At 45.4% G+C, this 26,313-nt stretch overlaps 1 long non-coding RNA gene across 1 annotated transcript; it reads left to right on the top strand.

Annotated features, from left to right (window-relative positions):
• Positions 1–5,587: 5,587 nt before the first annotated feature.
• LOC124677449 lies at positions 5,588–5,937 on the top strand. The gene is made up of 3 exons (XR_006994063.1): positions 5,588–5,620; positions 5,710–5,749; positions 5,866–5,937. It is a non-coding gene; the product is annotated as an uncharacterized LOC124677449 (long non-coding RNA).
• The last annotated feature ends 20,376 nt before the right edge of the window (positions 5,938–26,313 follow it).

Genomic DNA, 26,313 nt, shown 5'->3' with positions numbered 1-26,313 from the left:
GAGCCGCTCTTGAAAGTCTGGTTGACAAGGGGGTTAGAGTGCCCACTACCATTCGTTGACAACAACAAACACCTCTCAAAACTTTATTTTTATGCTCTCTATATGATTTCAAAACTTGAAAAGCTCTAGCACATGATTTAATCCCTGCTTCCCTATGCGAAGGGCCTGTCTTTTACTTTTATGTTGAGTCAGTAAACCTATTTCCCTCTATCTCAAGCAAGCAATTGAGTTGTTGTGATCCAACCATTTATATTGTGATCTATTTAATCATTTCTTTTATTTTTCTTTGTTTAGTACAAATTTTATCTGAATGAATATGACTTTGAAGGTTATCAATGATTATGAGGAGATTGTTATGATTGAGCATGTAAGTTCTGCCATATAAGCTCTAATATAAAGGCTCTGCTCGAAAGATAAGTACAATCGTTAATTGTTCTTTGACCAAGAACGAAGTTTGCCATCACCAATTATGATTTCCTATGCACCTTTATTTGTGATTTCCCTTTACTTGTTTCAAGTTGAGTTATATGAGGAAGTTGTTTACTAGAATGTTTTGTGTGAATTAATAAATGTGATGCTTCTTGTCCGTATTTTATTTATCGACTCTTCACTCCATAAACATGTGGTCTTGTTTATCGAGTTCGGCTTCGCTTGGGGACAAGCGAGGTCTAAGCTTGGGGGGAGTTGATACGTCCATTTTGCATCACTATTTTATATCATAATTTACTGTTATTCATTGATACATTTCATATTTAGGGATGATACTTATGTTATTTCACCTATTTTGCATGTTTCATGATTATTGGAGAATTACTCACCGGAGTCAGAATTCTGCTGGAAAAAAGCACCGTCAGGATACAGTATTTCTGAAGATCAACAATTGACGGAAAATATACGGAAGCTCCTATTTTTCCAGATGACGGAGCCAACCAAAAGGGGAGGCTGAGGAGGGCCGCCATGGGCCCTCCCCATGGGACGGCACGGCCACCAATGCCGGCGCGCCGCCACGTGGGGAGGGGGCCCACGACCCCCTCGGCCATCGCCCTTTCGCGTACTTCATCTCCCAGAAACCCTAAGGTGCGGGGGACATCGAGGATAGTCATCGCCGCCTCCTCGAGGCGGAAAAACACCAGAGAGAAAAGAGCTCTCCGGCAGGCAGAAATCTGCCGGGGAAATTCCCTCCCGGAGGGGGAAATCGTCGCCATCGTCACCGTCATCGAGCTGGACTTCATTGGGATCATCATCATCATCTCCACCACCGACACCGTCATCTCCACCGCTGCACCTCGTCTCCGCTGTAACATCTAGGGTTGAATCTTTAGTATTTCATAGGGGAAACTCTCCCGGTGTTGATTGCTCCTTGTTATTGATGCTATTGAGTGAAACCGTTGAATCAAGGTTTATGTTCAGATTGTTATCCATCATCATATCACCTCTGATCATGTTCCATATGATGTCTTGTGAGTAGCTCGTTTAGTTCTTGAGGACATGGGTGAAGTCTAAATGTTAGTAGTGAACTATGTTGAGTAATATTTAATGGTTTGATATTTAAGTTGTGGTGTTATTTTTCTAGTGGTGTCATGTGAACGTCGACTACATGACACTTCACCTTTATGGGCCTAGGGGAATGCATCTTGTATTCGTTTGCTAATTGTGGGGTTGCCGGAGTGACAAGAACTCCGAACCCCGTTGGTATATCGATGCATGAGGGATAGCAGGATCTCGGAGTTTAAGGTTGCGGTTAGATTTATCTTAATTACTTTCTTGTATTTGCGGATGCTTGCAAGGGGTTTAATCACAAGTATGTATTAGTCCTAGGAAGGGCGGTGCATTAGCATAGGTTCACCCACACAACACTTATCAAAACAATGAAGATTAATCAACTATATGAAGCGAAAGCACTAGACTAAATTCCCGTGTGTCCTCAAGAACGTTTGGTCATCATAAGTAAACAAACCGGCTTGTCCTTTGTGCTAAAATGGATTGGGCCACTTGCTGCAATTATTATTCTCGCATTTTACTTACTTGTATTTTATTTATCTGCTATATCAAAACCTCCTGAAAACTTGTTTGTGAGCATTTACAGTGAATCCTTCATCGAAACTGCTTGTCAACACCTTCTGCTCCTCGTTGGGTTCGACACTCTTATTTATCGAAAGTACTACGATACACCCCTATACTTGTGGGTCATCAGAGCACATGATACGAAGGTCCTAAACCACCCTAATTTTCTCTCACTGAATTTCTTGGAACAATTCTGTAAAATTCCCGAGACTATTTCGGTCACTCTGGAACATTATGGAGCTACTGAAATATTTATAATAATATTTTATCACATATTAAGTGTCGCATAAATTACAGTGTACCTCCAGAACTATTCCGATAACAACAAAATGACTGATACTTCACCGAAACTATTTCGATGCCATTGGAACTATTCCGAACATTCACTCAACCATACACCATGTTTATAAAAAATGCATCAAGTAGTATAAAAGAACAGAAAAATTCAATGTGTGACCATGATAGGCCCAATCACTCACATGATTCTGAAATTATTTCAGATCAATAACTAGGATCAATAACTACGTATGCAAAATATGTTGGTGCCCCCGGTGGCAATACCCCCCACCTAGCTGCCGTCGGATCTACCATATAAACTCGATCTCGATGCAAATAAAATATCACCTCATAAGCTGTAATTAGCTACACTACCTGCAAAACATCTGCCTGGACGGTAGCCTATGGCAGTGTTAATGCCGACACATGCGGGAAAGGGTCGGAGAGTGGCAGGTTGTCCAGGGATGGACAGCTTAGTCAAAGTTGATCTGACAATATCCACGCTTGCGCCATGCATGTGTTCTGGAGCGATAGTATCAAGTGGAGAGAGAATAAGGCATGCATACCATCATTATGCATGTAGGAAATTAAGATTACATGGGATACTACCTGAGCCTATTGCATGCTCTGCTTGGGGCAGACTATTTTATCTCTCACTTCTAATTCTAACTCGTGTGCGCATGCAATGATGCAACTGAGTTCCTCACAACAGCTAACTCTTTTTGGGAACTGAAGAAGGCCAGATCAGGTCATGGTGAGTCGGAAGGCTGTAGGTGCTAGTTGATCATGGCCCGCACCAAATCGAATGACACAACGTCGTGGTGTTCGCTCTTAGAGTTGGCACCTGTAGATACCGTGTTTGGCACCGCCTATTCTGCTGTTCTATTCGCTAATCCTCTACAAAACTGCCATGCATGATTGCGACGGAATCTAGCGCGCGGCGCGGCGGCGATATTCAGTCGATTGATCAGGTCTTTATGAAGCCGGCCATGCGGCGCACGGCGGTGCGGACGGAGCAGAGGTCGCGACCTCTTGAGTGTGCACCAGTGCCCCCACACACCGACCTCGCCTTCTCATCCTCCCCACACCGCCGCCTCGCCGCCATCTCGTGCGGCGCCACGAACGGCGCCGCTTGTCCATGCAGTCGAGGCTGTCGCTGCAGCATATCCGCGGCGCCCACGAGCCATGTTACATCGTCGGGGACATTTTATTTCCAGGAATCCCACGGGCGGCAACGACGATGCCTGCCACAGCATGCGCGCGACATCGACGTAGTGGGGCTGTCTGCTCTCCCGGCGCTGTACGTGGCTGGTAAGCGTGGCTGCGGCAGCGATGATCATCTTAGCGCGGTAGCGGAAGTCGACCTCCTTGGCTCCTTCGCCGACCTTGCCGCTTGTCCGTCGTGACCACCCACATTTCTCGTGTGTGAGGCCGTGACAACATTGTTCGCTGACGGCATTCCTGTTGAGGTTGTGACGACCTTGTTCGATGAATGGCAAACCTTGCTTGCTGATGTTAGGATTAAGCACTATCCAACACCGGCATGGGTCAGTGTGTGCTCGATCATTTAAAAAATCATTTGCGCGTGTACGTCCAAGTTATTGCATCACACAAGTCGGCATTACAAGTCCTAGTACATATGCATGTACAGTATAAGCTAGCTTGTAACAGATCAATTGTATAGCTCATTGTCGAGCCATGCATGCCTAGCTCAGCAGCGCGCATGCATGCCCAGCACAGTAGGGCGCCATGCATGCCTTTTTTGTAGGTATCTAACGTTGTATATGATGCCCCCCATAGGGGGCCTCACAGCGATTTGAGGCTCGTAGCCGTTGGATCTTGTTTGGTGGTGGATCTCATCCGTCCATTTTTTTTTACTGGTAGTCCAGAACGAGGCCCTCGCGCGAACCCGTTTTTTATCCATGGGTCATGTGAAGCCCGCCCGGCCCGGCGTCGTCGGGGAGAGAGCACGCAACCCTCCTCCTCCTCTCCCTCGCGCACCTGCCTCCCGCCGCCACCCCGCGCCGCCTCTCCCCTTCTCCACCCATCGCGCCGCCCCTTCTCCTCCCGTCGCGCCGCCCCTTCCCTCGCCTCGCGCATGGCAGCGCCGCCGTCCGCCGCCGCGGCACGAGCATGCGGGAGCAGCGGCGTCGTCCTCCGCCTCCCCGCCGCCACCTCCCCCTCCTGCGCCTCCTCTCCCAATCCCCTCCTGCGCCGGTGACGGGCGGCGCGGGCGACCGGCGGCGCGGGCGACCTCGTCGCGGCCGACCTCCCACCTAGCGTCAAGTCGCTTTGGTTCGGATTAACGCTGCCGGGGCCATCTCTTCTCCTCAACATCAACTATCTCAAGATGGAGCAGGGCCGCCACTCATGCCGTTCTCCTCTCGCTGGTCAAAGAGACAAGCAGATTCGTCACCGTGCGTAACAGGTTGGGGACGAGCCGCTGCTTCAGTTGTTGCTACTGCGCTCTGTCTTCAACTGGAGCAGCATGTCGCGGCGCTGTGCTGCCTCGCCTTCTCCTACCCGACGACTGCGATGAGCGAGGGTAAGCAGATTCCAGCCCCTCCCTTCTCCACCCGGTTGTTCTCCGTGTCCCCTGTCCCTCACTCGGCGCTCAACTGTAATAGCGACCAGAACAGAGGGGGCCGCCACCACACTTTAACTGACATGGAAGGAAGTCAAGGAACGCATGTACCTATAGTCCCTAAATCTTCCTTATGATTTATCTCTCTCCCTCTGTCTCTATCTCTCGATTTAGTCCATAAGTTTCGTTTGTTTGGGCAGATGTACTTATCCATGCCAACAAGATGTTCGACAAAAAATGAAGCAGATTCTTCCCTGTTTTGATCTCTTGATTGAGCACAGATGAAGAGATTCTTGGGTTCGAGAAAGATCCAGGTATTTGTGCTGACATTTTCTCACAAATTTTACGAATTTTGGCTAAAAGCTACTAGGTGCAGTGGAGAGTGTCTTAAAACTTCGGCTTGGACACCGCTTACTACTAATTTTGGTGTTGGATTATGCGAGCGCCGAAATGATGAACGAGCGGAGTGACTTCCGAGACCTCATAATGGAGATCATCTCTAAACAAAGGCCGGTCAACTATGCTAGACCTCCATTCTGAGGTCGCTCCATTATTTGTGTGCCTTACTTTTCCTATAGATGTTAATCCTCATTCAAATTCAGCGAGGTAAGGGTTGGAAAAAAAAAGCAAAGTCTAACAGATTCCCTTTTACTCTCATGTTTGTGGTGCCAGACCAGAAAAACTTTGATAATACAGGTAGTTGTTTGGGGCGTGAATGAATTTGGATTTTCTGAAGAGTTAGCTTTTCGCTTATACTAATTATTTTCCCTTTTATCAATTTATAGGTTCTGAAATTAATATCGGTTATGCATGTGTGACGCACAGGTTAGCTCTCCTATCTTTTCCATCTCCATTACTTATATTTTCCGTCTGGGTTCTGCTTATGTGATGCATCAGTATGGATTAGGCATAAACTGAGGTAACTATATTTTTACATGTAGCTGGCGCTTCTCCTCCAAGTTGTGGTTTTATGTTGGTGCCTCGCCATGTAACAGCCCAGAGATAAGAAGACGCCAGTGCAATTTGGTGACAAGTGGAGGGTAGGGAGGAGCGCCAACCGCTGCTCTGTCAGGAGGAGATGATCGGGAGGAGCGTGCCGTTGCCATCACCTCGAGGAGCACCGATGGAGGAGCACCGAGTGCCAGCCGCTGCTCCTACGGGAGGAGTGCCGTCAACAAAGATCGAGGTTCCTCTCTATATATTTGGAGGAGGATTCGAAAGGTGACTTAATAACTTTTAAAATGTATCTGCGTGAACAATAACTGGATGGCCAAATCCCATGTATGTAGTTAGCGTTTAATAAAAAAATTCTCTGCTGTCAAGGGTTAGGTAATTGTGGGCTTCCATTTTCTTGGCACCAAGAAACATTGACGAATCATCATGCATCTACTGCCCGTTGCCTTGGCTATATTGATCTACTTTTTTTTTTTTGCAGGAAGCTATATTGATCTACCAACCGGTTCAGATGACAATTGAATGTTGTGGTTCAGGAAAGCATATTACCTTGGTCACACTGGTTAAGACGAAAATGGAATGTGTCCGGCACATGATCAAGAACCATGAAGATGCGGCTGCAGTTTACGTTTTGAAGCATGTATTTCAGTTCAGATTCATACTAATGCATCTATTTACCTTGCTATGTTATCTGACAATTGTTCACTGGTCAAGTTATTTTTGCTCTATTTTTCTGGCCATCTTTTTCAACTCCTTACAACAGCATGTTGCCAACATCTGGCCCCTTTACTGTCCTCTACTCTATGAAATATTTGCACATGCTATTATTGTTCAGACACTACATTCCGAGAGCACTTGTGTTTGCCACTGGCTGCTGTTTGTGGTTTTCTTTGCCTTCAATTGATGTACGGACAAAGGAACACGGAGTGGAAACCAAATGAGAGGCTTCTTTAGCAGTTGACCGCTCCATCTCTCTTCCTCTCTCCTCAACTTAGCAGTTGGCATTCATCTCGGTGTGTTATTATCTCTTGAGGGTGCAAAGAGCTAAGGTTGGCTAAAATTCATGAAGTGCCATGGTGTTCTGCTGGGTTTGGTTGTCCATGTCAACGTGCAATTTGAAGATCAGATCGCCACTCCCCGTGGAACAAGTTAAGAATAATTATGATGCTTCTGTGCTATGAAATTTCTATGACATCTAGCAGTCCTATGATTATTTGCTTGTTTACTTACTTACTAAGTAAATTCGGTTATGGAAAATATACTAGCTGATAATATGTGTTTCTCAAATTATGACATTAGGCATTTAGCTTTTTCCCTTGTTAATCATGAAGGCCAGAATATTGAGAAGTCGTGGAGTAAAGTCTAACTAGCACGTGATTCTTTTTTGCAAGGAACTATTACATATTCTCATGGCAATTATAGCTATTGATTTCTGTTATATTATATACATATCTGAATAATGCAGTCTGAAGTGATACGTATGTCTGCTGAAATGGAGTTCTTACTCAACAAACTATGTTGCTAGGCTTGGAAAATAATGCCTTGAGGGAAAGTCTCAACATTGTAGCATAGGAGCGACTCATTAAACATGGAAAGTAATTGTATTTTCCCTCTTAAATTTTATTTCTTGTTTTGGAGTTCTGTTCTCCATTAAATAATCATTTTGGCAATTTGGTCAAGAGCTCATCATTAATAGACTAAGGGTTTATGCGTATGGCCTGTATTTTGAATGTAAATTTTTCCTGTGAAATATGATGGCGGATCCAGTCTGACTTTCGTGATTTCATCACAAATTCCGTTTGCTGAAGTAATACAGTTGGTAGATGGAGCTCTGAACGATGCCCTGTTATGATTTATGTCTTTAGTTTTGCAGACATCTATAGGCAGCAAAAAGATTGTCAGTGTGTTGTACCAGGTCGGCGAGTACGCCGACAAGAACCCCAATTCCGCCGACTGTGTCGAGGGAGTCCTTAGCCTACGTGGCTGGCTGTAAACCAAGGGACATCACATACTGTAATGAACGACAAGGAGGAGCTGAGGAGTGGTCAGTACCCAAGATCACACCCAATTCATCTCATGTTTTTAATTTTCTCTAATCCATTCCCTAACGTTTCTGCAAAGCAATTTATATACTCCTACTGAATTAAGTGTGATGTTGTACGATTTGTGGACCTGTATAGGATCCTGGCCGTGTAATTATCTCAGTTACTGTGTATTGTCTAATTCTCTGAGTAAAAACATGATTTGGGTTAAAAATTTGAATAAAAGTATTCTAGCTAAATTAGATTAACGATAGCTTGATGAGGGCATCTGTAATAGAATACATATGTTATTTTGAGAAACTAGCTTAGTGGCCCTCGCAAATGCGAGGGCATCATCTTTAATAAGTCAAAATGACTTTAAATAAATTTATGGATCATGTCATGGGATCTAGAATAATACAAATCCCAGATCATTGTAAATCTACACAATAATTTTCACGTTGTAAATCTATGTGATCTAGAATTTGTTGTGGTCTACAACCGAAGTCGATTATGTGCTTTATTATTGCTCATGAATAAAAAAATGGCTCTAGAGAGATTAATTCTTGGAACAAATGATATCAATATATATGTTGCTGGGAGCGAGTGACTAATCGGTGGAATGTCTAGCTCATGGAGCTATCATCCGAGGATGCAGGTGGCCACGGAAAATCATTGTTTCTGATTATCCGTTGTTTCGTAGTCCATGCCGCCAAATGAGGTCTGTTTTGGAGCATCTCAATTTTTTTTATCATTTCTCTTTGATTGTTTCGGTGGATTACACTGATGGAATGTTCACTGAGTAACTCCCATGACCAGCTGATCGTTTTACTTGTGGCTGTTGAAGGATTACTTCTCTCTATTTCTGTTGTTATATAACCTTGCTATTTAATCTCATCCACTCTGTTTAGTTGATGCAAACGTCCGTGCAAATAGCAAGGGTCTAATCACGTGGGATTTTTTCCAGTACCTGACGCACCTCAGTTGCCTAGAAATGTGGAAGTGGGGACATGTACAATCAAGAGCTCTCTCACTTGTAAAAATTAAATGATGCTAGACAAACCCATGTTCATTTCAGGAGCATTTCATGTGGGTCGCTGCTTATGCTGAAGTACGTTTCCGCTGTCGTTGGGTCACCGCTGCTGCTGGAGTACAGGTTGACGGCCTCCATCTTGGCATAAGGTATGTTATCTTAGAATTCCCTTGCTGTTTCTGGTTCTCGGTAGAATCAAAGCATATGGTCAATAGATGGATTTACTATGGGATAAAAATGGTTAATTAGCTGGGTTTGCTAAGCTATGTTTTGTTTCTTCTCTGTCCCTATATCCAATCAAGAGAAAAATCAGAGTTGGAACTCCCTAAAATAATTCTGCAGGTGTTGTTTGTTTTGTAGTTTCTATATATGAAAAGACAGATATGTTGTTCAGTTTACAGTAGCAAATTGGAAAATTAGTACGGGTGCATGCCAACATTGAGAGTTAAGGTTCAGAAGTGTTAGCCAGTGTTGACGTTCAAACATCTTCTATTAAGGTTTTCCTTGGGCTGTTTGGTGCGGTGAGTTTAGAATTAAGTCTTGTATTTCTACACGCATAATTTCGAGGCACACCCTGAATAAAAATTGTAGACCATGTTCCAGGTTTTTCATGTAATATTTATTTGTGAAATTTGGTTGGACACATTGAAATAGCGGCCAGTTTATTGATCTGTACAAAATATAGTTCTTTTATAAACAGTAAACTTCTTTACAACTTTGGATGGACACTTGTTACTTAGTCTTGGAAGTAGGGACGTTGCTATTTTCTGAATGTCTATGTTATGAAGTGGTGATTTGATATATGTTTGGATAAGAGGTATGCCTCCATGGACATGGTTTTCACATGGTGTTTCTATAACCATTCTAACTATTTTTTTACTCACAGTCCGAGATGACACAATTGTTTGTGGAAATTTGAATGTGAGATATCAGACAATGTTTCCCAGAGAAAGATTAACTATGTTTTTTTCACTTGCTCGATGGTGAAAATTCATGTCAAGAAGATCAAAAGAATGCACACACCAATGAACTGGTTGAAAACTGCATACCTTTCGAAAATTTGGGTGAAATTTTCCAGAAAATAGAGGTTGACAGAAATATAAAATGATCAATGGCTTGCATGTATATTATTATGTTCCCTTACATATACTTTGTGAGATATATTCTTTCTTTTCCCACCTGACTCTTTCGGAAATTAAAATACGTACCGACTGATGGATCAATCAAAAAAATGATTTGCCTTGGCTAATATGATACCCCGTCCTTTCTTACCAGGTTTAAGCCATGGTTGTTGTTGAGATTCCATCCAGGGTCTTGATCATGGCAGCTTCCAGATTCATTGTACAACACTATACCCGCGAAGTATGAAGTGACGGCGACCTTCCTCTATTGGTATGTCATATACATTAATCTATTGGAGAAGCCTGGCTATCCATCGAGCAAACATTGTATAGGCTATTGATTATTGTATACAATCAACACCCTGTAGTAAGACATGTTAGACCATTTACGTAGTGTTTCACCCATCAGATAGTTTTTTATTTAATGTTTGATTACTGGGTCTGTGAGCCTAAGGATATTTCTCTATTTTCCTGATTGTACATAAGCGTGTGCTACTCTATTTATGATTTTATGGGTTTTATCCTAATTTTTCCTACTGTCTCTGTTCTGTAAAATCTACAAATCGTATTTTCATCTTATCACCTAACTTTTATCAAACGTTATACAAACTTTACATTGGTGTGAATTTTACGGGATCGTGCCCCAAGACACATGCCCTATGTACACGCATCACATTGGTGTGAATTTTATGGGATCGTTCCACCAAGACACATGCCCTATGTACGCGTAACATGTTGTTGAAGAAGACTAATTAATTTGGGAGTAAAATTATATTATTCGTATCAAGCTATTTTTTTTGCATAGTTTCTGTTCTCACTCATTTTCAAGCTGCCAAGCAAACTCTTTGATGTTTCCCTATGTTTAACTATCGTTATTTCATAACAATGTTTTCATATTTGTGTACAATATTTTTCTACTTTTGACATTTATATGCAGTGCATTTTTCTAATTTACCGTTGTGTTTAATCCACATGATATGTTATGTTATTTCGCTTCTCTTCATCTACTGATAAATTTTCCCTCTATCAAGAAGAATTAAACATATAATTATTCATTTTCATTAATTGCTTAATTTCTATCGATGTTTACAAAATGAAAATTAACACAAACTTTACGGGGTCGTGCGCCAAGGCGCACATTTAAATCTAGTAACTGTATAAGGGGCATGTGCATGGCCTGACGAAGAGGGTCAGCAAGCCGGCTTTCTCGCTGCACCTCTTTGTCGTTTTTCTGTCGTATCAACTGATAATTAGGGGATAACTCAGTTTTGAAATGCGATCTATCGATCTTTACCCGCACTGCGATGGACAACTGGCAAGGCAGACCGAATCTCCAACATTTCATCGGACGGCAACCAAAGGGGGGGCATTACCACCGGGTGGCTATAAATCCGCACTCAACTACGTATACCTCCTGCTCGTGATTGAGTAAACCTTTTGTGATATCTTATAGTATCTATCCCATTTATTCAGGGTATCATGAATACCCGATGAGAGACTTTAGTATCCTTGTAATTCAACTCGTGATCACTATACCGCTAACCTAGACCCAGTTTCATTCTCTTTTTCGTGTTGTATTCTAATGTCCTTGTAATTTATATTACACAATGTCTGGCTAAACGATTGGGTGACATCGTAATACTGATGGGCCTTGAGTATATCTCTCCTTATTCCGGAGGAGAAATTCCCAATCTGAGTCACCAACTTGTCGGACATTTCTCCAACATATATGACTGTCGTATTGTGATCCAAATTCATTTACTAAAGGGAGGCTAACTTCTGACGAGCGGAGCGAGGCCCGGTACGGATCGTTGGCACCGCCTATATATACATCTTGTAAGCCGCCTGCTAGGGTTTATCAGATTATAAGATAACCCACGGCGTTTGTAAACACCTCCCGATTGTTATCACCAGAATTTGACCGGATCAGAGGTGGGCCGCGATTGAAGATGGTTTTGAAGAATATACATAGAAGGAATACATGAATCGGCCTTGTATACCAAGTTTGGGCTAGTTTGCCCGTGTATCTGTAACATAGTAGGATACGTATCGTTTAGAAGTTAGAGTTTAACCCGTGCACGGTTAGGTGCACGCCTGAATTAGAAAGTCCCCCGGACTATAAATATGTATCTAGGGTTTATGAAATAAACAACAACCAACGTTCACCACAAACCAATCTCGGCGCATCGCCAACTCCCCCGTCTCGAGGGTTTCTTCCGGGTAAGCACCATGCTGCTTGCGATCTAGGCAGCACACGTTTACTCGTCGTCCATGCGTTGCTCGTACTGAAGCCTTTTTGATGGCGAGCAACGTAGTTATCATAGATGTTTTAGGGTTAGCATTGTTCTTCGTGTCATATGCTATCGTCGTGCAACCCTTAGGCATCTAGCCGCCCTTACACCTATCTTGGGTGTGAGGGAGGCACCCCGCTTGATCATTGTTTAGTAGATCCGATCCGTTATGATTGCTCCTTGTTCTTCAAGGATTAGTTTAATATCTGCATGGTTAGGCCTTACAAAGGGTTGGAGGATCCAGCGGCGCGTAGGGTGTAGTTTGCTAACCCTAGACAGGATGTTCCGGGGATCAACCTTGTGTTGGGTTTTAGGCCCTATCTAGGATCGGCTTACGATCACCGTATGCGGCCGCGAGGCCCAATCACGAGTAGGACGTTCCGATTATGCGGTGAAAACCCCAAATCGTAGTAGGTCGTTTTAGCTTTGCTTTGATCAAGCAGGACCACCATCTGATCGTACACCTCGTACGCATCATGGGTGGATCGGCTCTTTGAGCCGATTCACAGGACAACCTGAGAGCCGATCGAGGCTCGTATTTAATGTTTACGTGTATGCCATGCGAGGAAACTAAGCGAGGCATTCTCCAACACCTTCCTGACCAGGTATAGGTCAGGTGGCACGCCCTTGCATTAGCATCGGACGTGCGTGCCGAAGGCTTTGCGGGCCGTTGCTCGGAGGGACCAGGGCCAGCCGCAGTCCTGGGAGATTCCCGGCTCTACGGTGTTGCCCGTCGCTGCCCGCCGGTGGGTTTCTGACCGCAACACATTCTGGCACGCCCGGTGGGACGATCTTCGACATCAACCACATCGCCATCTACATCTGAGATGGCGGAAAGCACTCCGGTCAAGTACGAGGATCTGACTGAGGAGCTCAAGAAGAAGCATGACGAGATCAAAGCGGTCCTCGAAGCCGACCTCATCGGCTCTTTTCACGAGAACCCGCTCACATGGCATCGGGTGAAAAGGGTTCTCACCGAAGGCGCGCTCGATGGAGTGGACCTGTCCACCCCGTCAGAAGAACGCACCAGGTCGCTGCGTCAGGAGATCAACTTCATGGTGGCTCACTCGCTACACCGCCATTCTGAGAGCCTGGTGAACACTTTGGAGCGCATCGCTCTTCGGGTGATCCAGGAGATCATGAGCCATCAGTACTCTCCGTCGGGACCAGCTCTGGGGACTTACCAAGGAGAGATGCCACTCCAGTCCCGTCCACCGCTGTCGTTTGCGTTGGCAGTACCAGAAGTGCCGAATTCATCGGCATACGTCGTCTACAAGATCGGTGGTGACCCTAGTGACTACCAATTCTTGCATGAGGCGCCCAAGGAGATCCCCCACGGATACACGTGCGCATACGTGCCAGACTGCAGTAACTGGGGACTCTCGAACCAGGCTGCAACAGCAGGGACTTCTGGAACAGCAGGAGGAACGTCGGGAACAGATCTTGAGAAGCAGGCGTGGCTAGCTAAGTATGCCACTCCGACAAACCTCCAGAGCTCAGCTCCTGCAGTTGGCTCAGAGCTGGAAAAGCAAGCATGGCTGGCTAAGTATGCCACCCCGGCGAATCTTCAGAGTTCGACGCCTGCAGCCATCACCGCGGATCAGATTTGTACAATCCTGAAAGATCAGTTCGGCATGATGCCGAAAAGGAGGACAATCGGCTATTCCAAGCCGTACCCCAATGAGTACGAATTGATCCCACTACCACCCAAATATCGGCTCCCCAATTTCACCAAATTTAATGGATCCGATGGTTCCAGCTCCATCGAGCATGTGAGCCGATATTTGGCACAGCTGGGCACGATCTCAGCGTCAGACGAGCTACGTGTGAGGTTCTTCGCACAGTCCCTCACAGGATCGGCTTTCGGGTGGTACACATCGCTGCGACCAAACTCCATCCGGACTTGGAAGCAGTTGGAAGAACAATTCCACGTGCAGTATCACTCAGAAGCTTCCGAGGCTGGCATTGCCGATCTAGCACAAGTACGACGAAGCGCTGGGAAACAAGTGTCGAATACATCCGAGTGCTTCAGGACCGTTAGGAACCGATGCTATTCGGTTCATGTAAGTGAAAAAGAAGCGATCGAGTTGGCGGTGGTGGGTCTCTCATCATCAATCAAGGACGTGGCCTCCCAAGCGGACTACCCTTCACCGGCGCACATGGTGCGAGGCTGTCGACATATGAACAACGCCACCCAGATGTTTACCAGGACAAGTTCAAGCGTGCGGTGGTCCTGGTTGAGGCAGACGAAGATGAAGGTGCTGCGGGAGATCAAGAGGTAGCAGTGGCTGAATGGACTCGGGGGGCAAGCCCCGTGTCATGTAAATGGGTTAAGCCACAGGGTCCTCCAAAAGGGTTTGACTTCGACGTGACCAAAGCTGAGCAGATTTTCGACCTCTTACTCAAGGAGAAGCAGCTAAAGGTACCCGAAGGCCACAAGATCCCCACGGCTCAGGAGTTGAACGGAAAGCCATACTGCAAGTGGCATAACACGTTCACCACGCCACCAACGACTGCAGGGTGTGGCGTCAGCAAGTCCAAATGGCCATAGAACAAGGGCAGCTGTCTCATAACGAGGATAAAGAAGAAGCCGTTCCACGCGATCGGCTCCGACAATTCCCACAAATCTATGAAGAAACATTGCCAAACCTTCATTGATCAACCAACATGGAGGCCGATTCCGGAAATCGGCCAAAATTATCCTCACCATGCGTTCTGCCCGGGTCCAACGTTGATCTAATGGCAAATGGGTTTACGCCGGCTGATGGGCTGGAAGAAGTCAGCACTGGTCCTAACAGAGCCGACGTTCACATGCGGTACCTTGGCTAACCACAGAGCCGATATCAGCAGATACCTGGCAGAATCGGCTCGGGGGGCACCTAGTCAGAGGAACATGCGCGACACCGATACATGTGCGGAGAAATATTGGGGGCCGATAGAGAAATCGGCCATTAAAAAAAAAGAGAATCGGTACATACAACCAGAGCCGATGCACAGACATTGACTTCAGAATGTTAAAAAAGCCGATGCACGGCCATCGACTTTAGACAAGTTCAGCGAAACAAGTTCAGCAAAACATGCATCAGTTTACACAAAGAGGCCCTACTGAAGAAAAGCGTTAAGGGCATGAAGAGCATCGGCACGGATTCGATCCACCTCGGCGATCTCAGCCTCGTCGTCCTCGTCTCTCCCCATCACCAGCTGACTGCTCAGGGCGCGAATTTCAGCCAGATCGGTCTTCAGATCGGCTGTGAGGCCTTTTGCTTCCTCTTCAGAGCGAGCAATGAGGGTTTCCTTGTCTTGGATAAGTTGTTTGGTCTCCCTGACCCTCTTTTCAAGGTCCTCCGGTTCCTTGCGCAAGGTCTCGAGTTCGACCCTATGGGTAGAAGTGTCAGTTTTGGCGTCTAAAGCCGCCTTCTTCTCGTTGAGCCGTTGACATTTGTCTGCAATATCGGCTCTCAACGGGAGCTGGGCGCGGCGAAGGGTAATTCTTTGACGAGCTGATGGCGTGTATTTCACACGTTCGTTGGGCAACCCCAAGAGGAAGGTATGATGCGCACAGCAGCAAGTTTTCCCTCAGAAAGAAACCAAGGTTTATCGAACCAGGAGGAGCCAAGAAGCATGTTGAAGGTTGATGGCGGCGGGATGTAGTGCGGCGCAACACCGGAGATTCCGGCGCCAACGTGGAACCTGCACAACACAACCAAAGTACTTTGCCCCAACGAAACAGTGAGGTTGTCAATCTCACCGGCTTGCTGTAACAAAGGATTAACCGTATTGTGTGGAAGATGATTGTTTGCGGAGAAAATAGTAAAACAAGTATTGCAAGCAGATTTGTATTTCAGTATTAAAGAATGGACCGGGGTCCACAGTTCACTAGAGGTGTCTCTCCCATAAGATAAAAGCATGTTGGGTGAACAAATTACGGTCGGGCAATTGACAAATAGAGAGGGCATAACAATGCACATACATGACATGATAAGTATAGTGAGATTTAATTGGGCATTACGACAAAGTACATAGACCGCCATCCAACCGCATCTATGCCTAAAAAGTCCACCTTCAGGTTATCGTCCGAACCCCTTCCAGTATTAAGTTGCTAAACAACGAGACAATTGCATTAAGTATGGTGCGTAATGTAATCAACAACTACATCCTCGGACATAGCGCCAATGTTTTATCCCTAGTGGCAACAAGCACAACACAACCTTAGGGGTTTCTGTCACTCCCCAGGTGTCAATGCGGGCATGAACCCACTATCGAGCATAAATACTCCCTCTTGGAGTTAAAAGTAAAAACTTGGCAGAGCCTCTACTAGAAACGGAGAGCATGCAAGATCATAAACAACACATATGTAATAACTTGATAATTAACATGACATGGTATTCTCTATCCATCGATCCCGACAAACACAACATATAGAATTACAGATAGATGATCTTGATCATGTTAGGCAGCTCACAAGATCCAACAATGAAGCACAATGAGGAGAAGACAACCATCTAGCTACCGCTATGGACCCATAGTCCAGGGGTGAACTACTCACTCATCACTCCGGAGGCGACCATGGCGGTGTAGAGTCCTCCGGGAGATGAATCCCCTCTCCGGCAGGGTGCCGGAGGAGATCTCCAGAATCCCCCGAGATGGGATCGGCGGCGGCGGCGTCTCGCATAGGTTTTCCGTATCGTGGTTTTTCGCATCAGGGGTTTCGCGACGGAGGCTTTAAGTAGGCGGAAGGGCGGAGTCGGGGGCCAGACGAGGGGGCCACACCATAGGGCGGCGCGGGCCCCCCTAGGCCGCACCGCCACGTGGTGTCGCCACCTCGTGGCCCCACTTCGTATATTCTTCGGTCTTCTGGAAGCTCCGTCGAAAAATAGGCCCCTGGGTCTTTGTTTCGTCCAATTCCGAGAATATTTCGTTACTAGGATTTCTGAAACCAAAAACAGCAGAAAACGAGAACCGGCACTTCGGCATCTTGTTAATAGGTTAGTTCCGGAAAATGCACGAATATGACATAAAGTGTGCATAAAACATGTAGGTATCATCAATAATATGGCATAGAACATAAGAAATTATCGATACGTCGGAGACGTATCAAGCATCCCCAAGCTTAGTTCTGCTCGTCCCGAGCAGGTAAAACGATAACAAAGATAATTTCTGAAGTGATATGCCATCATAACCTTGATCATACTATTTGTAAACATATGTAGTGAATGCAGCGATCAAAACAATGGGAATGACATGAGTAAACAAGTGAATCATAAAGCAAAGACTTTTCATGAATAGTACTTGAAGACAAGCATCAATAAGTCTTGCATAAGAGTTAACTCATAAAGCAATAAATCAAAGTAAAGGCATTGAAGCAACACAAAGGAAGATTAAGTTTCAGCGGTTGCTTCCAACTTGTAACATGTATATCTCATGGATAATTGTCAACATAGAGTAATATAACAAGTACAATATGCAAGTATGTAGGAATCAATGCACGGTTCACACAAGTGTTTGCTTCTTGAGGTGGAGAGAGATAGGTGAACTGACTCAACATAAAAGTAAAGAGAATGGTCCTTCAAAGAGGAAAGCATCGATTGCTATATTTGTGCTAGAGCTTTTATTTTGAAAACATGAAACAATTTTGTCAACGGTAGTAATAAAGCATATGAGTTATGTACATTATATCTTACAAGTTGCAAGTCTCATGCATAGTATACTAATAGTGCCCGCACCTTGTCCTAATTAACTTGGACTACCGGATCTTTGCAATGCACATGTTTTGACCAAGTGCCACAATGGGGTACCTCCATGCCGCCTGTACAAAGGTCTAAGGAGAAAGCTCGCATTTTGGATTTCTCGCTTTTGATTATTCTCAACTTAGACATCCATACCGGGACAACATGGACAACAGATAATGGACTCCTCTTTAATGATTAAGCATGTGGCAACAATTATTATTCTCATATGAGATTGAGGATATGTGTCCAAACTGAAACTTCCACCATGAATCATGGCTTTAGTTAGCGGCCCAAAGTTCTTCTCTAACAATATGCATGCTCCAACCATGAAGGTGGTAGATCTCTCTTGCTTCGGTACAAGACGGACATGCATAGCAACTCACATGATATCCAACAAAGAATAGTTGATGGCGTCCCCGTAAACATGGTTACCGCTCAACAAGCAACTTAATAAGAGATAAAGTGCATAAGTACATATTCAATACTACAATAGTTTTTAAGCTATTTGTCCCATGAGCTATATATTGCAAAGGTGAATGATGGAATTTTAAAGGTAGCACTCAAGCAATTTACTTTGGAATGGCGGATAAATACCATGTAGTAGGTAGGTATGGTGGACACAAATGGCATAGTGGTTGGCTCAAGGATTTTGGATGCATGAGAAGTATTCCCTCTCGATACAAGGTTTAGGCTAGCAAGGTTATTTGAAACAACCACAAGGATGAACGGTACAGACAAAACTCACATAAAAGACATATGGTAAACATTATAAGACTCCATACCGTCTTCCTTGTTGTTCAAAACTCAATACTAGATGTTATCTAGACTCTAGAGAAACCAAATATGCAAACCAAATTAGCAAGCTCTAAGTATTTCTTCATTAATGGGTGCAAAGTATATGATGCAAGAGCTTAAACATGAGCACAACAATTGCCAAGTATCAAATTATCCAAGACATTTTAGAGTTACTACATGTAGCATTTTCCAATTCCAACCATATAACAATTTAACGAAGAAGAACTTCGCCATGAATACTATGAGTAGAGCCTAAGGACATATTTGTCCATATGCAACAGCGGAGCGTGTCTCTCTCCCATAAAGTGAATGCTAGGATCCATTTTATTCAAACAAAACAAAAAACAAAAACAAACCGATGCTCCAAGCAAAGTGCATAAGATGTGGCCGAATAAAAATATAGTTTCAGGGGAGGAACCTGATAATGTTGTCGATGAAGAAGGGGATGCCTTGGGCATCCCCAAGCTTAGACGCTTGAGTCTTCTTAATATATGCAGGGGTGAACCACCGGGGCATCCCCAAGCTTAGAGCTTTCACTCTCCTTAATCATATTGCATCATACTCCTCTCTTGATCCTTGAAAACTTCCTCCACACCAAACTCGAAACAACTCATTAGAGGGTTAGTGCATAATAAAAATTCACATGTTCAGAGGTGACACAATCATTCTTAACACTTCTGGTCATTGCATAAAGCTACTTGGACATTAGTGGATCAAAGAAATTCATCCAACATAGCAAAAGAGGCAATGCGAAATAAAAGACAGAATCTGTCAAAACGAACAATCCGTAAAGATGGATTTTATTAGGCCACCAGACTTGCTCAAACGAAAATGCTCAAATTGAATGAAAGTTGCGTACATATCCGAGGATCATGCTCGTAAATTGGCGTAATTTTCTGAGCTACCTACGGGGAGATAGATCCAGATTCGTGACAAGCAAAGAATTCTGAAACTGCGCAGTAATCCAAATCTAGTACTTACTTTTCTATCAAAGACTTTACTTGGCACAACAAAACATAAAACTAAGATAAGGAGAGGTTGCTACAGTAGTAAACAACTTCCAAGACACAAATATAAAACAAAAATACTGTAGTAAAAACATGGGTTGTCTCCCATAAGCGCTTTTCTTTAACGCCTTTCAGCTAGGCGCAGAAAGTGTAACTCAAGTAACATCGAAAGGTGGTGCACCTACAGCGGGGTTTGGAGTTTTCTCAACCATGCATAGTATATTGGATACATAAGTTTCAGCGTCTCCCTTTTCATTAGTCTTGGGCTTGCTACTCTCATCAAACAAATTTTCAGGAACAAGCCAAGCATAGTTATGTTCTAGTGCATCATTCATAGCTAGGAGTTTACATGGTATTGGTGCTTTGATCTCCCCACCATCATTAATATTATTAGTGTATCTTATTCTATCCATGTCCATCTTTTCAAGGAGACTAACAAAATTAGTATGAGAACCAAGCATATTAAATTTAGCAAAGACCTTTCTAGCTTCTCTTGCTAGACCACCAAATTCTCTAAGAAGGGTTTCTAAAACAAAATCTTTCTTTTCCCCTCTTCCATATCACCAAGTGTAAGAAACATGTGTTGGATTATAGGATTGAGATTAACAAATTTAGTTTCCAACGAGCGAACTAAAGCAACAGCAGACAATTTCATAAGTGGGAGCAAGGTCTACCAAGTGTCTATCTTCGAAATCTTCAACGGTACTAACATGGGTGAAAACTTCTTCTATATTGTTCCTCCCAATTATAGACCCTTGTCCTACCGGTATGTTCTTTGCGGTAAAATCAAAAGGAAACATGATGAATCAAGTAAAGTAAATGCAAGTAAACTAATTTTTTTTTGTGTTTTTGATATAGCAAACAAGACAGTAAATAAAGTAAAGCTAGCAACTAATTTTTTTTGTGTTTTGATATAATGCAGCAAACAAAGTAGTAAATAAAATAAAGCAAGACAAAAAACAAAGTAAAGAGATTGAGAAGTGGAGACTCCCCTTGCAGCGTGTCTTGATCTCCCGGCAACGGCGCCGTGAAAATATGCTTGATGACGTGTATTTCACACGTTCGTTGGGCAACCCCAAGAGGAAGGTATGATGCGCACAGCAGCAAGTTTTCCCTCGAAAAGAAACCAAGGTTTATCGAACCAGGAGGAGCCAAGAAGCACGTTGAAGGTTGATGGCGGCGGGATGTAGTGCGGCGCAACACCGGAGATTCCGGCGCCAACGTGGAACCCGCACAACACAACCAAAGTACTTTGCCCCAACGAAACAGTGAGGTTGTCAATCTCACCGGCTTGCTCGTAACAAAGGATTAACCGTATTGTGTGGAAGATGATTGTTTGCGGAGAAAATAGTAAAACAAGTATTGCAGCAGATTTGTATTTCAGTATTAAAGAATGGACCGGGGTCCACAGTTCACTAGAGGTGTCTCTCCCATAAGATAAAAGCATGTTGGGTGAACAAATTACAGTCGGGCAATTGACAAATAGAGAGGGCATAACAATGCACATACATGACATGATAAGTATAGTGAGATTTAATTGGGCATTACGACAAAGTACATAGACCGCCATCCAACTCGCATCTATGCCTAAAAAGTCCACCTTCAGGTTATCGTCCGAACCCCTTCCAGTATTAAGTTGCTAAACAACAGACAATTGCATTAGGTATGGTGCATAATGTAATCAACAACTACATCCTCGGACATAGCGCCAATGTTTTATCCCTAGTGGCAACATCACAACACAACCTTAGGGGTTTCTGTCACTTCCCCAGGTGTCAATGCAGGCATGAACCCACTATCGAGCATAAATACTCCCTCTTGGAGTTAAAAGTAAAAACTTGGCCAGAGCCTCTACTAGAAACGGAGAGCATGCAAGATCATAAACAACACATATGTAATAACTTGATAATTAACATGACATGGTATTCTCTATCCATCGGATCCCGACAAACACAACATATAGAATTACGGATAGATAATCTTGATCATGTTAGGCAGCTCACAAGATCCAACAATGAAGCACAATGAGGAGAAGACAACCATCTAGCTACTGCTATGGACCCATAGTCCAGGGGTGAACTACTCACTCATCACTCCGGGAGGCGACCATGGCGGTGTAGAGTCCTCCGGGAGATGAATCCCCTCTCCGGCGAGGTGCCGGAGGAGATCTCCGAATCCCCCGAGATGGGATCGGCGGCGGCGGCGTCTCGGTAAGGTTTTCCGTATCGTGGTTTTTCGCATCGTGGGTTTCGCGACGGAGGCTTTAAGTAGGCGGAAGGGCGGAGTCGGGGGCCGGACGAGGGGGCCACACCATAGGCGGCGCGGGCCCCCTAGGCCGCGCCGCCACGTGGTGTCGCCACCTCGTGGCCCCACTTCGTATGTTCTTCGGTCTTCCGGAAGCTCCGTGGAAAAATAGGCCCCCGGGTCTTTGTTTCGTCCAATTCCGAGAATATTTCGTTACTAGGATTTCGAAACCAAAAACGAGCAGAAAACGAGAACCGGCACTTCGGCATCTTGTTAATAGGTTAGTTCCGGAAAATGCACGAATATGACATAAAGTGTGCATAAAACATGTAGGTATCATCAATAATATGGCATAGAACATAAGAAATTATCGATACGTCGGAGACGTATCACGAGCCGACTGCACCCTTGACCTGAAAACCGACAAAGTCACAGCCGGCCAAAGCTTAACCTGCAGCGTCACCGGGAGACGGGGCTGGATGTCTTCGAGGATGCCCTTGATTGCCTCAGGGTTGTCGACCAGGGTTTCGACCGAGGAGGAGAGCAAAACCTTGAGACGCTGGAGCGGGCCATGAACCGCGCTAGGGTTTGGCTCTTCACCTACTTTGGAAGTAGCTGGCTCGATGGAGTCGGGATCGAACGTCAGCAAGCTTGAAGGATCACAACCCTGATAGACGAACAAGAGCAGTATGAGCATACAACAAAGGAAAAGGGTAGGCCCGAGAGAATGGAGCGTACCTCCCCCAAGAAAGGAAGGGCAGCCGATGTTGTGACGATCGGCTTTGCGGTAGACTGGGCCAGGTTAGCCACTTGGTCAGCCACGCTCGGCGAGTTGGATAGGCCGAGTGTAGCAGATGGCATCGGTACCTCTTCAACGTCCCCGCTAGAGGTCCCATTAGTCTGCAAAGGAAATGGTGAGCCAATCCATTTAGCAACAGGACGGTGTGGAATATGAGCTGTTGAGATAGTTACATTTGAAACTTCCTGGCTCGGCGAGGAAACTCGTGGGCCTGTGCGAGCCCTTTTGACGCATCGACGCTTCATTCGTGACCCCGTTTTGACCGGAGCTTGAAGGTCAGCAGGCTCGGGAGTTGACCTTTTCCTAGAAGCCGACGCTGGTGAGACCGTCTGGCTCTGTGTGGTGGACCTCTCTGAATCGCCCGGGGAGGAGTCCCTTGGGCTGGACTGTGCTCCCTCACCGTAGTTCTCTTCAGTGGAAGTCTGAAAGAAGAGGTACAACCATGTTACAAAGATTGGGAAGGCAGATGTGTTTGGTCAAGACACGAGTCAGCTTACATGCAAGCTTGCTTGGACAGGAGCTTTGCGCTTCGGTGGTTTTTCCGACGGCCTACTTTCCTCACTCGCCTTCCTCGCCCGGGTTGAGGCTCGGGGGCAACCGACCGTGAGGATGCTTTACTCTTGGGAGCCGATTTCGGTGAAATCGGTTGGCTCTGCATTATGACTTTTTTCAAGGGTGGCGAGCTCTGACAGAAGAGAACTACCGGAGCTGGTGGAAGGAACTCGAATGGGGAACCGTCGGCTTGTGTGGGCTCTGGGCCATCCTGTTGCTGCCAAAGAATAAAGTCAGGTTACAGACAATCATCATGAGCCATTGCCGGTAATTTATATATAATGGTACCTGGTGTGCAGGGACGTCGTATTCAGCATCGAGTTGCTTCAGCAACGGTCCTAGAGCTCTTCTGAAGGCGTGAGTCTTCCACATCGACCACCAGGTCTCGAAGCCATCGGTAGTGGTGGTAAAACGGAGGTTATGAGGAATGGGAATGGCCAGAGCGTCGAAGAAGGTATAACACCTTTGGCCGCAATAATGTCGGGCAATTCAGCCCTGCTTGCTGTCAGGTGGTGGAGAAAGAAGTGTGGGGGCACTTGCCCGAGGCCAAGCTGCCGGGCTACTACCACCGGTTGGTAAGACTCGTAACCAGGCTTTATGATCCTGTTTGAGGTACTCATGCCAACTGGGAGAAAGCAAGGACGGATCATGATGGAGTACAGGTGCTGGGTGCTGGCGTCATCGGCAAGACTGTCTAATCGGAAGGAGACTGGGTTCTCAAAGATTTCCGATTCACTATAGGGGAAGAACAGGGGGTTGTCCAGGCCTTGGAAGAAAATCTTGAACCACTCTGCTGCTTCCTTGGGGATCAGCCTGCTGCCTGGGAGACTGTACAGAGCTTGGCCATAGCTAGTGCATCGGATTTCCTTCCCATTCTCATCTGGGAAGGTGCAGGTGGCCAGAGGTGGGAAATCTGGGATTTGATTTTGAAAGTACAATTGAGCCCATAATTGAATAAACCACCAGGGGCCTCCTGTTTTGACTGTCCTTTGGGAGAACAGTTTGACAGACATCGACTGAAGAGATCGATAGACTTCTCCAAGGAGCGAGTTTTCCAAGGCCAAGTTGAGTACCTTTGGCGAGTTCATAGGCCGAGGAGAGGTAGTTCTTGGTTGGGGCAAGTGAAGGACCGCAAAATATGAAGTGCTCCAACCGGAAGTTCAAGAAAGCCGTGTGCTCTCTTTCATCACAGTGGCCTTTGGTTTTCATATAACGCCTGAGGTAGGCACCCTGACTTGTGCACTCTGTTTTGGAGGAAAGGGTGAAAGGGACCTTTGGCAATTTAAAGGCGAGAGGGGCTTGGGGATGAAATGTCTAGGCCTGTGATCATGGCCACGTCCAGCAGAGTTGGTGTCATGGGGCCATGGCCGAACATGAAGCAGTTCAGTGCATCAGACCAAAAGTAGCCGATGGTCTTCAAGATGTTCTCGTTCTTTTCGAGAGGAGACAATGATAATGATAAGGCATCGGCTATCCCTATCGAGTCCCAGGTAGCATAGTGTGTCTTAGACACTCTACTGTACCATGCCACCCAACCTTCGGGAGGATTAGGCCAGGCTCGCAGGCAGTCGGCCCAGGAAGTCAAATCTAAATTCTGATTCACGAAGGGGATCCTATTGGCTTCGCATGAAATTAGGTGAGCGGGACTCTCGGAAGAACGGGGGCCAAGACACATGGAGTTTGGGAGAGAAGGGTGCGGCAGCAGGATGTCTGAAACCTAAAATTGATGATGGAATAGAACATTAATTCAGGTGTTGCTGTTTACTCCTAACATTGATGCGCATGACGAGGAGGCTGTTGAGGATTACCTTCAGACCGGAGACCATGGCGTTGGCGTTGGATGATTCCGCCATTTGATGCGCTGAGGACTCGAGACGTCGCGGCTGAGATCTGAGATTCGTGGAGCTGCCTGGGCGGCGATTTGGGGATCTGAGTTTGCTTTCTCAGACGGAGGGCGCAGGTTACCGTTTGGAGGGGCAGTTAGGTTGGCCTTACTCCTGTTTTATCATAGAGGCTGATGTGATAGCATCGGCTCTTTTGGGGAGTGCTTGACTCTGACTATCGGCAAAGTTAAGTGAAGGCATTCCTTCATTTTAAGATGGATTTTTTTAGATTGGTGATAAAGTCAAGGAGGCAAGACGCCACGACATGACCCGACGAAGGAAAAGCGTAATGATTTTGGAAATGTCATTTCCAAAACCAGGGGGGCATGTGTTATCACCAGAATTTGACCGGATCAGAGGTGGGCCGCGATTGAAGATGGTTTTGAAGAATATACATAGAAGGAATACATGAATCGGCCTTGTATACCAAGTTTGGGCTAGTTTTCCCGTGTATCTGTAACATAGTAGGATACGTATCGTTTAGAAGTTAGAGTTTAACCCGTGCACGGTTAGGTGCACGCCTGAATTAGAAAGTCCCCCGAACTTTAAATATGTATCTAGGGTTTATGAAATAAACAACAACCAACGTTCACCACAAACCAATCTCGGCGCATCGCCAACTCCCTCGTCTCGAGGGTTTCTTCCGGGTAAGCACCATGCTGCCTAGATCGCATCTTGCGATCTAGGCAGCACACGTTTACTCGTCGTCCATGCATTGCTCGTACTGAAGCCTTTTTGATGGCGAGCAACGTAGTTATCATAGATGTTTTAGGGTTAGCATTGTTCTTCGTGTCATATGCTATCGTCGTGCAACCCTTAGGCATCTAGCCGCCCTTACACCTATCTTGGGTGTGAGGGCGGCACCCCGCTTGATCATTGTTTAGTAGATCCGATCCGTTATGACTGCTCCTTGTTCTTCAAGGATTAGTTTAATATCTGCATGGTTAGGCCTTACAAAGG

This window comes from Lolium rigidum, chromosome 7, assembly GCF_022539505.1.
Source record: "Lolium rigidum isolate FL_2022 chromosome 7, APGP_CSIRO_Lrig_0.1, whole genome shotgun sequence".
In the NCBI taxonomy this organism is placed as follows: Eukaryota; Viridiplantae; Streptophyta; class Magnoliopsida; order Poales; family Poaceae; genus Lolium; species Lolium rigidum.
Note: the sequence above shows the minus strand (reverse complement) of the source record. Positions and strands in the feature narration are given on the sequence as shown.